Genomic DNA, 13,588 nt, shown 5'->3' on the forward strand with positions numbered 1-13,588 from the left:
TTTCCTTTCCAGCACATCTACAAGATGGGCCAGCCCTGAGGGGAACTCCTGGCTTTGCCCAGAAGGATCTGAACCCCATCATCCTCACTGCCCTGGCCTGGGGGACCCTCATGAAGAATTCTCTCTCAGTACACCCTGCTGGAGCTGTTCCTTTTAAATGTTCAGTGGGCCAAAGGAAAAGGCCAGAGGAGCACAAGCCCATTGTGGACTCTATTGTAAATGCAGGTAAACCCAATGGGAAGAAATGACTATGTCTGACTCAGTTCAGAAGACTGAATGATTTCTTTATTATAACTATGCTAAAATACATTAATATACTATATAAAGGAAGATACTAAAACTACAAACCTACTTTCTCTAACTATCTAACTCACTCACAACTCATGACCCTCTCTTGAGAGTCCAGCCCCAGGTGGGTTGGATTGGCCATCAGGCTCAAACAATCCTCACCAGAATCCAACCAAGCAATCATCCCCAGGTAAACAATTCTCCAAACACATTCCACATGGGAAAAACAAGGATCAGAAATAGAAATTGTTTTCTCTTTCTTTCTCTCTGTGCACCTCTATGAAAATCCTGAGAGGGAGAGAGAGAGAAATGTCCCTGTGACAGAACTCCATTGTAAGAAAGTCTCCTGCCCCAAGGCAATCTTTACTTTCTGCTCACGCTCCAGTGGTTGCTGCTGCCAAGCACAGAGAACATGGGCAGCAGCTCAGGAGTCTGAAAGCTCCTCTTTCCAGCCCAAGAAAGGGGCACATTCTCCCTTTATGTTGCTCTGCCTCTCACACTGATCAACTTAGAGCAATCCACACAGGCTGCAGGGCTTCCCATGGAGACACCTGGCAGATGACTGGATTTGTGTGTCTGCTCTGTTTCAGGTCTGACAAAAACTCCTCATGGTCCTCACTGCAGGGTCTGGGGAGGAAACCTTCCCTCAGGGTCTCCAGCTCTTGAGTGAGTAAGCCAAGAAAATCCCAGTTTTCCATCACCCTGGAGGGAGATAGGGGAAGTGAAGAGAGTAAGAAACTGAACCAAAAAAACAAGGAAGCAATGGGAAGGTAAACAGGGAGAAGAGAAACTCTGGAGATCTGTCCTTGTGCCTTCAGCAGGGAAATAAATGACTACATACTGTGCATAGTCATTGCTGTGGAAGCACTGAAAACAAATGTGCCCACTACAATCACTCCTTCCCCCCTGAGACTGCCTGTTGGGAAATCTTCAATCCATTCCTTTTCCTCTAAAAGGGGGACCTGCAGCTCTGTTCCCAGAGTTGCTAGCACATTTAAGTTATTTGCTGTTTTTCTTGACTCTGTAACACTTGGACCCAAGTCAGCACAAAAGAGAAGGTCAGCTTTGTTTCATACTTCTGTTTCTAACTTGTGTTTTTGCAGGAGAAATATTTGGAAACCAGAGGTAAGCAGAGTAAAGGTTAGAGTCAGTCATGGTGTGTATGCTTTTTGAAACTTAAAACTAGTGATTTTTCAACAGTAGCTTACAGGATTGGGAGGCCAGGACTGAGGAGCAAGTGGCAGCATTGTCACCTTGACATCTTCACAGAGCCTGGAGGATGTAATTCTTGATAGCACAAGGAGTAATGACTTCAAACTGAAAGAGAGTAGGTTTAGATTAGATATTAAGAAGAAATTCTTGGCTCTGAGGGTGCTGAGGCTGCAGTACAGGTTGTTCAGAGAAGCTGTGGGCTGCCCCACCCATGGAAATGTCGCATGCCAGGTTGGATGGGGCTTGGAACAGCCTGGTCTAGTGGAAGGGGATGGCAGGGGAGTTGAACAGGATGATCTTTAAGGTCCCTTCCAACACAAACCATTCTGTGACTCAGACATACCTAAAGCAATTTTCAGAGTGGCAAGGAACAGCACATCCCCTGCCCCCTCTGCCCCAGCTGACCTTCACAGCAGTGACAAAGAGGAGATCCTGAGCAGCACCAAACCAGGACACACTGAGTTGTACCTGCACAGACAGCACAGTTTGAGGGCTCCTCCTGCAGGTACAGCTTTCCATTTGTCATTACTAAATCACAGCTCTCTGGTCATTTTGTCATTTGGGACAGATCAGGTCTGGGTTCCTGGGTGATGTAAGAGGTGAGGTGCCAGTATTTGGGCTAAATTGAGAATATCATCAGATACAGTCAGGACTCTGTAACTGGGTGGTGGCATTGCTGTTTTCCACCCATGAAGTGTCCTTTACATATGGGTCTTATGCAATGAGCATGTATAAATATGTAATTAATGCATGGTTAGGGGTACATCACATGGTTCAGTCCACGGCAACGTTGGCATGTGGCTCTTGGAGCCAGGCAGGACAATCACTGATACACAGCAAGGACAGCACAGACAGGAAAACCTGCAGATTGTCAGATCCCTCAAAAAACACAGCAGAACTTCCCAATGCAAATCATGGCAACAGAAATACACCCTCATTTGTTTACAGGCTGTCTTCCAACTTAGCATGAACTGCATTCTGCTTCCACTGAAAAGTCTGTGGTACAACAATCGTATAAAATCCAAGTTAAGCTGGGGAAACAATTATTAATGTTATACTAAAATGCAGGGAGCAAACCAAGTGATTCAAACTGCAGAACAAAGCCCAAACCAATCCTGCAAAATGCTATGAGCATTTGTACATCTCGTCTCTTACAGCTTCAGTAAAATCTCAACAAGCATTTACTCTGAATTACAGCAACAGAACCTCCTGGATGAAATTTTCAACAGGGCTCCCAGCACAGTTGTATCCTCCACATGATGAGCAATGAATATGATTGCAGAGTTGATGTTATAGAAATTCTAAAGTCATTTTTGCACCCAGAAAATAAAATAATTTGTAACTCTATGCATGTTTAATGGAGCATGCATATTTTTTTAAGACTTTAAAGGCAAGTATCACAACTTCACCAACTAAAATCTACACCTTCATCAAACATTAATAGGTATTTTACCTAAATGTGTAGATCTGAAGTAAATCATGAGACAAAAAAATCATCTGCTACAACAAATAACCTTCTAGTCCTTGTGGCAATGAATAAAAATACCTTCTTGCCTTCTATCTGCTCCTCTGGAGAGAAACTCTGAAAATTTCAAGTGCTACAAAACAAGAAAGAAGACAAAACCCACCCACACATGAAGAATTTTGTGTGATTTCTATGGCGATTGTGTTGTTCTTCAGGGTTGACTCAAAGTTTTTGAGCACAAAGCATAACCAAGGCATGTTATGCAAAACGGGTCTCAGACAGCAAACATTCTTAAGTATTTTCAACAGAAGTTATTGATGGAAAATGTTGGTTCCAAAGAGCCACTAGGAAACAAGAGAGAAGAAATACCCACTCTTGAACAGTGCTTCGTGCCCCCTTGCCATTGTCTGATAAATACATAACAAATTCTTTTCTGCAGACAACAACCTCAAGATCCCAATAACTGCCTTTAAACAGTGGCCCAGATGTTATCTTGAGATCAAATTCACATTACCAGCAGGAATCAGCACTGTGTAGATACCTTCTCTTTGCAGGATCCCTCTCCCCACACTGTAGGAATAATGCTTAGGAAAAGAGAAAGTACCACACCAAAGAGCAATAAATTCTTTTACAAAGCTCTCCTTTCAATTGCAGTGAGACACCAAAAGGGCCCAAGTAGACCTTTTTTAAATTACTGGGTTTTATTTCAGCTACCAAACATTTTTGTCCCAACTGTGCAAGTACTTGGTTGTCAGGATAATGTGATGGGAAACATTTGGGGGAATTTTTTAAAATTTATGTACACTATCTGACTATGCTCCCTAAACACTTCTGAGATGTAAACCACATTTTGATTTTCCCCACTTTTATAAGAAGTGCTTAAGTGTTTGAAAACTCTGTTTTTGTCCCAAAATAAGTAGTTCTGGCATCTGAAAACCTGTATTTTTTTTTTTTTTTCTAGAATAACAACAATCTTAAAAACACTCCTGCCAACTGTAGAAATAAGCACTATCTGCAAGTTCCCAGATGTTTTCGAACCCAATCAAAGCTAATGAGGACTGACTTTCCACTCCTTGAAGGCACCCAGTGTCTTGTGCATTTGAGCCACTAAATACTACTAATAATTATAATAATAATTATTATAATAATTCATTACAAAGCACTATAGGAACAGCACAGGCAAACAGGAAGCAGAAGCAAAACCCCCACAGTCTCAAAGTCAGCATCAGAGCAAGGTCTGGTCCAGTGGAAGGTGTCCCTGCCCATGGGAGAGGAGTTGCATAATTGCAACTTTAATGATCTTTAAGGCCCCTTCCAACCCAAACCACTCTGTCACTCTGTGGCAGAATCCCAACACAAATCCCAGCTGTGCCTCCTGCAAGGGACAGAGAGAGACACAAAAGGTACCTTGTGGAACAGAGGGGTCAGAATGGGACAAGGTGCCCTGAGAAAGAAAATAAACCAGTCCCACCCCATCCCTGCCCTTGGCCAGTGCCTCGCAGGGACCCTGCACTCCTCATGTCCCCAGGGAGCGCCACACAGGTTATTCCAGGCCAGAAATGTGTTAATGAAGAGATGCCACCCAGTTAATGGAGAGATGCCACCCAAGCAGAGGGAGGACCAAGTGTGATTTTGTGGGTTTGTGTGCAGGGTGGGCTCTGTGATACCCTCCCAGTACCCAACGCTGTCTCTGTACTCAGCTGATGCAACCAGAGACTTTGTTTGAGCTCATATTCCCTCTTGGCACTGCTCTTCTCAGGTCTGCACAAATGGCATCTTGTCCCCCTCATACCCACTGAGAAGGCTGCCACAAGGTCACTTCTCATTGCTTTAACCAAGTCCTGCAGCTGCTGATGGATAATTTTGGAAATTTGAACTGACTGTTTACCCCCATGTTTAACCCTCCAATACAAAGCCAATCTATTTGAAACAAAAAAAGGAAGGTATCCAAGAAGTTCATTGCAGACAGCACAGATTACTTAGCAGCCCTGACTGATTAAAGCGTGCCTAACTGGATTTGATTACAGCCACTGTCACAGGCTGGGTGTACATGTATCTGCTGGATAACCATATTCTCCTCTGACTGGGAAATCATCTCCCAAAACTACACAAAGAACAGTCAGTGCAAAGTCAGAGTGCCTAAATAACAACCAGCCACACCAGTCTGTAGAGCAGTGGCTTGCCAGCCCTGACACAGCTTAGACTCAAGTCCTTGCTGAATAATTGATGAAACTTTCTGTGTGCACAGCCAGAGCCATCAACAAGAGATCACACAAACGGGACATGAACACAAACTCTCCTTAGTGACTACTCAACCCCATCAGTCATGACATCAACCCACCTAAGGCACATCTGAGGCTGCTTTTCCAAACAAAACTGCCTGATGTTTTTTAGAAATGTCTCCTGATAATTATGACTGCTCCTCTTTACTTAAGAGATGTCTCTGCAGCTGAGCAGCACCACGGAAGGACGTACCCAGATGGAATTCACTTGTCCCCACGTGCACAGGAAGAAAAAGAACACTCCAAAAAGGCAAATAAACATCCCAGCTCCTGCAGATGGCTCCCTGAGGAAGGGCTGGCATCATTACTTGGAGCAAAGGCAAGGCACAGTGCTGCACTTCCCAAAACCTGACACAGCTGGAAGCACTCTGGCTGCCACAGTGCTACCAGCACATCCTCAGCCACACCACACCCACAACACTTCCTCCATAATTACCCCTCTGCACTGAGCAGGACCCATTTAATGGTGACATAAGCATATTAAACCAGTGCTACAGCCCTCACTAACAAGGCTATGGGATGCATTCAGCTTAAGGTGCCCTGCAACTTCAGAAATATTTGGTTTGGTAATTCACTTTTTTCTTCAAACCTCTAAAAATGTTATTATAAGCCTGGCTGTAGGATTCACAAGCCCAGCAGCCCTTTATGCTCTCTGCACCTCTGTAACAGCAGCCCAGTTGTTCAGTGAAGCCCTCTCCATCCTCTCCTCCAAGACATATAGAGGTGCCTATCTTTGTGAAAAACAAACTCCCCTCAGAGGCAGCATCCCTGGAGAATATCCCCCCCATCCCTTGAATCAAAATAGAAAGGAAACAGATTTTAAATATCCTCCAATTTACTTTGAAGTCTGACTATGTACCCAAATGTTTTCTCACAGGGACAGGTGCACATGCACAAATGCAGGCTCTTTGAGGAAGCACCTGTGTTCCACATGTTTAGAAAAGAACACACAAGTGCAATCAATATTTTCCACAAAGCAGACATTTTTAAAGACTTGCCTTCAACACAGCCAGATGTGATACAAGTCTATTATTAGCAAGAATTTAGGCAATGTTACATCAAAATGAAACAAGAATTAAAACCAAAGCCAAGATACAATGACATGAACTTTCAAATGGAAGTCAATATACTTCCAGTATTTAAAAACTACTCTGAAGAGTCACATGCATGTTTCCTCTTTTAAATATATTCTCTTGGGAGATCTTTGATTTTAAAATATACATAATGGTCTTAATATTATGAGAATACCATAAAATCATGAAATCATTTAGGCTGGAAAAGACCTTTAAGATCACCAAGGCCAACCAGCACTGCCAAGCCCAACACTAAACCATGTCCTCAAGTGCCACATCTACACTTCCTTTCAATCCCTCCAGTGATGGTAACTCCACCACTGCCCTGGGCAGCCTATTTTGATGCTTGACAACCTTTTCCATTAATTTTTTTTTCCCCCTAATGTCCAATCTAAACCTCTTCTAGCACAGCTTGAGGTCATTTCCTCTTGTCCTATTGCTTGTTCCACACAGAGCCTGACCCCCACCTGGTTCCACCCTCCTGTCAGGGAGTTGTAGAGAGCCAGAAGGTCCCTCCTGAACCTCCTTTTCTCCAGGCTGAGCCCACCCAGTTCTCTCAGACGCTTCTTATCAGACCTGTTCTCCAGACCCTTTCCCAGCTCCATTCCCTTCTCTGTACATGCTCCAGCCCCTCAATGTCTTTCTTGGCAAGAGAGGCCCAAAACTGAACTCAGGATTCGAGTGACAGCCTCACCAGTGAGAGTACAGAGGGAAAATCACTGCTGTGATCTGGCTGGCCACACTATTCCTGGCACAGCCCAGGATGCCATTGGCCTTCTTGGCCACCTGGGCACACCTGACTCATGTTCACTGCTGTCAACTCCCCCAGGTCCTTTTTCTCCAGGCAGCTTTCCAGCCACTCTGCCCCCAGCCTGTGGTGGTGCGTGGGTTGTTGTGAGCCAGGTGTAGAACCTGCCACTTCACCTTGTGGTCTCATGAAATTGAGCTTGGTCCATCAATCCAGCCTTCTGCATCCCTCTGCAGAGCTTTCCTTCCTTCCAGCAGATCAACACTCTGTCCTGGCTGGTAAGATAAGCATGTATTCTATTACCATCTTTGGGAGGTTGGGCAGTTTTCTTATCCCTTCCAAGAACAATGTTTCCCTCCAGGGAGAATCTTCTTTTAATGGGCCATTGAATGACTCCCTGCATGACTGGTAAAGTTACATCATCCCATTGTGAGATGCTCCGCCCAGAGGGAGGAGCCAAGCAGCCATACCTGCATAAAATCAGCATTTTTGAGACACTGGCAGCCACTTCACTGGATTCCCAGAGGAGCAGCTTCTTCTCTGCTGAATTCCCAGAGGAAGACCAGGCCCATCTACTCCATCACCAGACCTTCAGAGAAAACTCCACCCTTCTACAGATCACCACTTCAGCAGTATTTCATCTGCCACTCCAGAGGAACAGCCACCATTTAACTGGACTATTACCAACACCCTGACTCCTCAGGGTGTCAGGTTTCTGACTCCATCACTAGTTTCATTTGTACTAATTACATTTGTTTTGTTATTATTATTTTTATTTAGTTTTTTCCTAGTAAAGAACTGTTATCCCCATTCCCATATCTTTGCCTGAGAGCCTTTTTTAAAATTGTAATAATTCGGAGGGAGGAGGTTTACCTTTTCTATTTCACAGGAGGCTTTTGCCTTCCTTCACAAACTCTTATCTTTTCAAACCTAGACACACTCCCACTCACCTTGATTCTGTCACCCACACACTCAATCCTTTCATCCAGATCATCAATAAAGGGTTAAACAGCACTGGCACTCACATCTTTAATTAAAACCATTAGAAATGCAGTCAAATGATCCACAGTTCTGTTTGGCACTGACCTGAACTCTGTCCAAGCTAAACTCATTTCCAATTGAGCTGAAGCCATAGTTACTGGAAACCAAATTTCTTTCACTTCTGATCCTTGAACCAGCAGGAACAATGAATTATTCAGCAATTAAACCAGAGCAGACAGCTGTAAAATGTATCTCTGATCACCTCAAGTCATCACTGCCATCTCTTCTGGCAGCCCAGAATCAGAGAGAAAGAGAGACTTTCTGGCTTTCTCAGAGGAACAACTCTGACACAAGGACAGAAGTGGACACTGCCTGAGCTCTCAGGATGCCCTTGCTCCTCCCAAAGCTCCCCAGACAAGAGGATCTCCCCATTTGTGCTGATGGTGCCACTGCTCCATACAAGTACAGGAAAGGCTGGCATCTGCTGAGGTTGGATATAAAGCCAAACAGAACAATCCAGATTTTCCCACTTCAATAAAAATCACAGTTAAGGTGGAATTTCATACAAGTACACCAAGTCCAAGGAAAGCCAATTTATTCATTTTAACTTCAGGCTCCTCTCCAGTCTTTTTCATTTCAGGTTATTATTTCTCAATCAAAACATTTAGCAATTTTCAAACAGATGAGGAGTCAACTGTCAGGTGTGGATCCCTGTTGTAAAATCTAAATTATAGAAGCACAGGTTCTGCAAGGTAAAAGTGTACTAATACTACTCTAAACAAACCATGTTAGTTCCTAATTCTGCTAAGGCCACTGAAACACCAAATGACTCCATGTTGTGGAAAATCCACAACTCCACCCATCAGCCTGGGCCTTGCCTGAGATGACCCTTCCTTAAGGACTCAGCCTTGAAAGAAAATGAGGAACAGCAAACACAAAGAACATCACCAAATGGCAAAAGGGAGAGAGAAATTAGACTCCTGATTAAGCTTTTTAATAAAAAGCTCAAGCCTAGGATTTTTTTCCTGACAGCTTATACACTGCTATATGTCATCCTGGCATCTCTTAAAGGTTCACATGATTATTTTCCCCAAAGCTGGCAAGAGATGTAGCAAAATCAACCCAGCAATCCTCAAGAAGGATTGAAGTTGTCATTTTTATAGTAAATCAGAAGGAGACTGCCAGGACTGTGTCTAACAGCAGCAGTTCAGGTTCAGCAACTCACTGGTGCTGTGGTCTGAAATATTAAGGGAAATACTTGGCAGCAGCACCACTGCCACAACCATGAACTGAGCCAGGGTGGGTCAACAACACCATAAATCAAAACAACACCCTCATCACTTAAAAAATCCTCCCTCAAATCATTTCTATTATGCTGTGATAAGAAAACCCAACAACTGCCAGGCTTCCAGACATAGACAAGTCCCCCATGATTACAAGAACACCTGCTCTTCGTCAATGTCTCAAAAGCTGGCTTTCCCATTCCTTTATTCTCCCTAAAATTCGTGTCTGTGCACAGGAGCCCTCTCGGTGGGAAACACACAGGCAGCAGACCCCGCCACCGCTGCCTGTGAGACCCGCGGGCAGCGCCCGAGGGGCACCGCCCGCAGCCGGCCCGGGGAGGGGGACAGCGACCCCCGAACCTCCTTCCCCACCCGCCGGGCCCCACGGCGGAGGGTCCTCACCGTCCCGGGGGCAGGGCCGCTGGAGCTGGGCCCGCTTTCCCCCTCCGTGCCCGTCCCCGGGGCCGTCAGCATCCCGCAGCGCCCCGCTTCCATCAGCATCCCGCATCCCGCAGCATCCCACTCCCTCTCCCGTCAGCATCCCGCATCCCGCAGCATCCCACTCCCTCTCCCGTCAGCATCCTGCTCTCCGCAGCATCCCGCTCCCATCAGCATCCCGCATCCCGAGCCAGAGCGGGGCGCCGCCCGCACTCACCGTCCGTGGCCATGGCCGCGGTGCGGAGCGAGAGGAGCGGAGCCGCGTGGGGACGCGGCCGGCAGCGCGGAGGGTGCGCGCTGGCCCCGCTCGGTTCGGCCCCTCTCGGTTCATCCCCGCTCGGTTCATCCCCGCTCGGTTCATCCCCGCTCGGTTCATCCCCGCTCGGTTCATCCCCTCTCGCTTCATCCCCGCCCGGTTCATCCCCGCTCGGTTCATCCCGCTCGGTTCATCCCCGCTCGTTCATCCCCGCTCGGTTCATCCCCGCTCGGTTCATCCCCGCCCGGCGCGGCCGCGGGGTCCCGCGGGGCTGCGGGAGGGAGCAGCGCTGCCTCTGCCGGGGCGGCACCGGGGCTCTGCCACATTTCACCCCAAAATGCAGCTTGGGGAGAGGTCAGGGCTTGGCAGCGTCTTCCAAAATGTTGTACCGTGTCTTTTCATGGGTCCTCAGGACTGGGCTGACCGGTTGGTAGCACGGGTGAAATGCAAGAGGTAACCCCCAGCCCAGTGGGATGGACAGCGGCAACTCGCAGCCCTGTGTCAGAATCACCTGCTCAGCAGGGTGCACCGAGCCTCTCTCTTGGATTTAATCACTACCTCACTTTTCAAATCCCACACAAAACTCCATTATAAGAAAAAACCAAGTCACTCCCCATCTCCAACAACAGCTTAGCCATTAGAAGCAGAGGGCCGGCTCTCGTGTCCTGCCTGATGTCCCATATCCAGGTTTACATTGCTGGACTAAAGAGGAAGTAGTTTGGTGTCTGTTACAGAAAGCTCAAGCTGCTGAAAGATAATCTTCCTTTGATGGTTTCTATTACAGCCAAACTATGTCACAGCACAGAGACTGACCCAGGGGCTACTGAAGATGTGAAAGCCCAGAGGTGCATGAACACACAAGAACAGCTGAGGTCACTTGGCTTGAAGGAGACTGTGGGGAGAAGTTATCACAGCCTGCAACTTCCCCTTGAGGGGAAGAGACAGGCAGGCACTGATTTCTTCTCTGGTGACCAGACCTGAAGGAATGGCCTGAAGTTGTGCCAGGGGAGGTTTAGGTTGGATATCAGGAAAAGATTCTTCCTCCAAAGGGTGGCTGGGCACTGAACAGGCTCCCCAGGGCAGTGGTCACCAAGGCTGACAGAGTTCAGGAAGTATTTGGATCATTGTAGATGATCCTGCGATGTCCCATGCTGGGCCAGGAGTTGGACTTCAGTTTTTGTTGTAGGTCTCATCCATCTCAGGATCATCTACAATTCCAAGTCCTAAGTGCTAGGAGAAAGACAGAGATTAGCACATTTTTCAATTCCTTGTAGCTGATGAAGTTCCAGGAGTCCCATTTCCAAATGCTGGGCTGCACATGGAGGAGGGAAATATTCCATTATCTGGCTTAATCATGTGCCCAGATTTGAGGACCAAGATAAAACTGGGCTGAGGCAGCCACTTAGCAAGCTTTGTAAAATCTAAATAGGCAACTCCAGATGCAGAATGAACTTCAAAATAAAACATTCCAGACAAGAAGGGATAAAATATCAGTGTCATTTGAAGAAACTTGCTATGCAGGTCTCATGTGATGAGAGAATACAAACACTCTGCATAGAGTCCTGTTACATAAGACATTTAAGTATAACACCAGAATAAACCTCAAAGTATCTTTTAGTCCTTTAGGATCGGGTCTACCTTTAGAATCCTGAAAAAAAAAAAAAGCAACAAAAAGAAAGCAGACTGCTTTTGATTTTAGTCTGAAAAAGAAAGGGTTTAGAATGAGTGGAAGAGTCTCTCTAGCTTTCTAATGTGTCTTTATGCAGATGCTGATTAATTAATTTTTCTCTGTGCTCACTACAGTAGAGATGTGCAATTGGTAGCAACATGGATTTACTTAATAGGAGAATTTCACAGTAAACAATCTGGCCTTAAAACAAACAGCAAAAATCCCTTCTACTGTAGGATTCTCCAGTTTTTCTAGAGGTGATACCTACATTGACACTAAGCTGCACACACAGAGATCTCCACTGTCATCCATGGCATTTGGAATTTTTTTACATCACTCCCATATTGCTGTTTCAACTTCAGTTTGAAGGCTGCAAAAACCTCCAGGTTGAGCACAGCTGCTTACAGGAGCATTCCAAAGCTGGTATTTGAGTTTAATTTGTCCAGTCTTTTGCACATTGACTTAAATAGATCTTGTTGGTTGCTTTAACAATAACAATAAAAATATTGTATACTTTCACTTAAAACACTTCCCAGGTGCTCAAGAAAAGACTGGACATGGTACTCAGTGTCATGCTCTGGTTGACAAGGTGATGATGAGTCAAAAGTTGGACTCAGTAATGTCAGAGGTCTTTCCCAAGATAACTGATTCTGTACACTGATGTCACCTCTAGGTGTTTTAGGTGTATTTTGTTTTTCATCACCCACATTATCCTTGCAAACACTGAGCACTGGCTCAAGCCTCCACTAAGAGGATCTTTCACCTTTGCCAAAGAAATGGTGATTACTTTTGGGTAAACAGACAGTTGTGCATCTACCTCAGAGAAGCTTCAGCCAAAACATATTTATTCGATTTATTTCTGAAAACTGTAACAACATCCAGATACACACTGTCATATGGCCCCACTCCAATCCACCAGCACAGCTGGAAGTTAGGCTGGCATTACAGAGATTAAATTTCTTTGCAGACTTTAGCCATTGCAGTAGCTGAGGCTACCAGTAGGAGAGAATTTAGATCCCAGAAAATCTACTACTACTACTATTACTATTTGGAGTTCCAGAATTATTGTTGAAGTTTTTTTTTAATGACAGCTGCTTGCTTCAATGAAGCATTTTAGGAAGTCCCTCTCCTGTTTTTCAAAGCCTGCAATTGCCCATCAGACTACAACAATGGATTTTTTCTTTTAAAGATTACACCAGCATTGTGAAACTCTGCTTACAGCTGCCTCTAAATTCTCAGGATTACTGTTTTGAAACATCACCATGCACAGAGTCAGCAGTTCTAAGTTTATTCTTAATCATGACTTCCATTTTGCATCTATATAATTTTATAAACAAATTACAGAACATTTGTTTTCATGACTACAATATGAAAATAACTTCTAGTTGAATGCACCCATCCTTGTGCCTAGCCAAGCCTTTGCACACTTTGCAAGGAGGACTCATGTCACTCAAAAATATCAAAAATTATCATGTCACTCAAAAGTATCAAAAATTGTCACAAATTCCACCCCCTATTCAGCTCTTGGGGTAGCTTATAAGGAGAGGCAAATTAGATGCTCATGTTACAAAAAAGTGCGACTGCAGGGAACAGTATTAAACATGTTCCTTAAACATGTTACTGAGCAAAAATAATCTGATTAAGTTTCCCTTTGAGGTTTCTTTTGGTTTTTTTGTACCTGCTCATCAAAAAGTAGAAGAAATGCACAGAGGCAGGGTTTGTGCAGGCAGCAGAAAAGCATAGGCATTGTCACTGTCAGAAAAACCTAAATAAAATAAAATAGTTCAAACTTTACAGAAACTCCAAAATATTTATAGCCATAGATGAGTCCTTTTAAGAAAACCACATCTGAATCATCCACAGCCTTAGCCCAACCTCAGGACAAAGAGCGCA

The 13,588-nt window shown here is 45.0% G+C and overlaps 1 protein-coding gene across 13 annotated transcripts in view; it reads right to left on the minus strand.

Moving 5' to 3' along the window:
- The window catches only part of SYT16 (synaptotagmin 16), a 127,224-nt gene extending 116,768 nt beyond the window's left edge, over positions 1-10,456 (minus strand). For 5 of the 13 annotated variants that reach the window (XM_072930512.1, XM_072930516.1, XM_072930509.1 and 2 more), the window contains exon 1: positions 9,988-10,171. The gene's annotated coding sequence lies outside the window, so the exon portion shown is untranslated. Of the gene's footprint in view, positions 1-1,496; positions 1,606-9,734; positions 9,939-9,987 lie in introns of those variants that run through there. The other 8 variants (XM_072930514.1, XM_072930507.1, XM_030275156.4 and 5 more) reach the window with 5 other exon arrangements.
- Between the last annotated feature and the right edge of the window lie 3,132 nt (positions 10,457-13,588).

Source organism: Taeniopygia guttata, chromosome 5, assembly GCF_048771995.1.
Source record: "Taeniopygia guttata chromosome 5, bTaeGut7.mat, whole genome shotgun sequence".
Lineage (NCBI taxonomy): Eukaryota > Metazoa > Chordata > Aves > Passeriformes > Estrildidae > Taeniopygia > Taeniopygia guttata.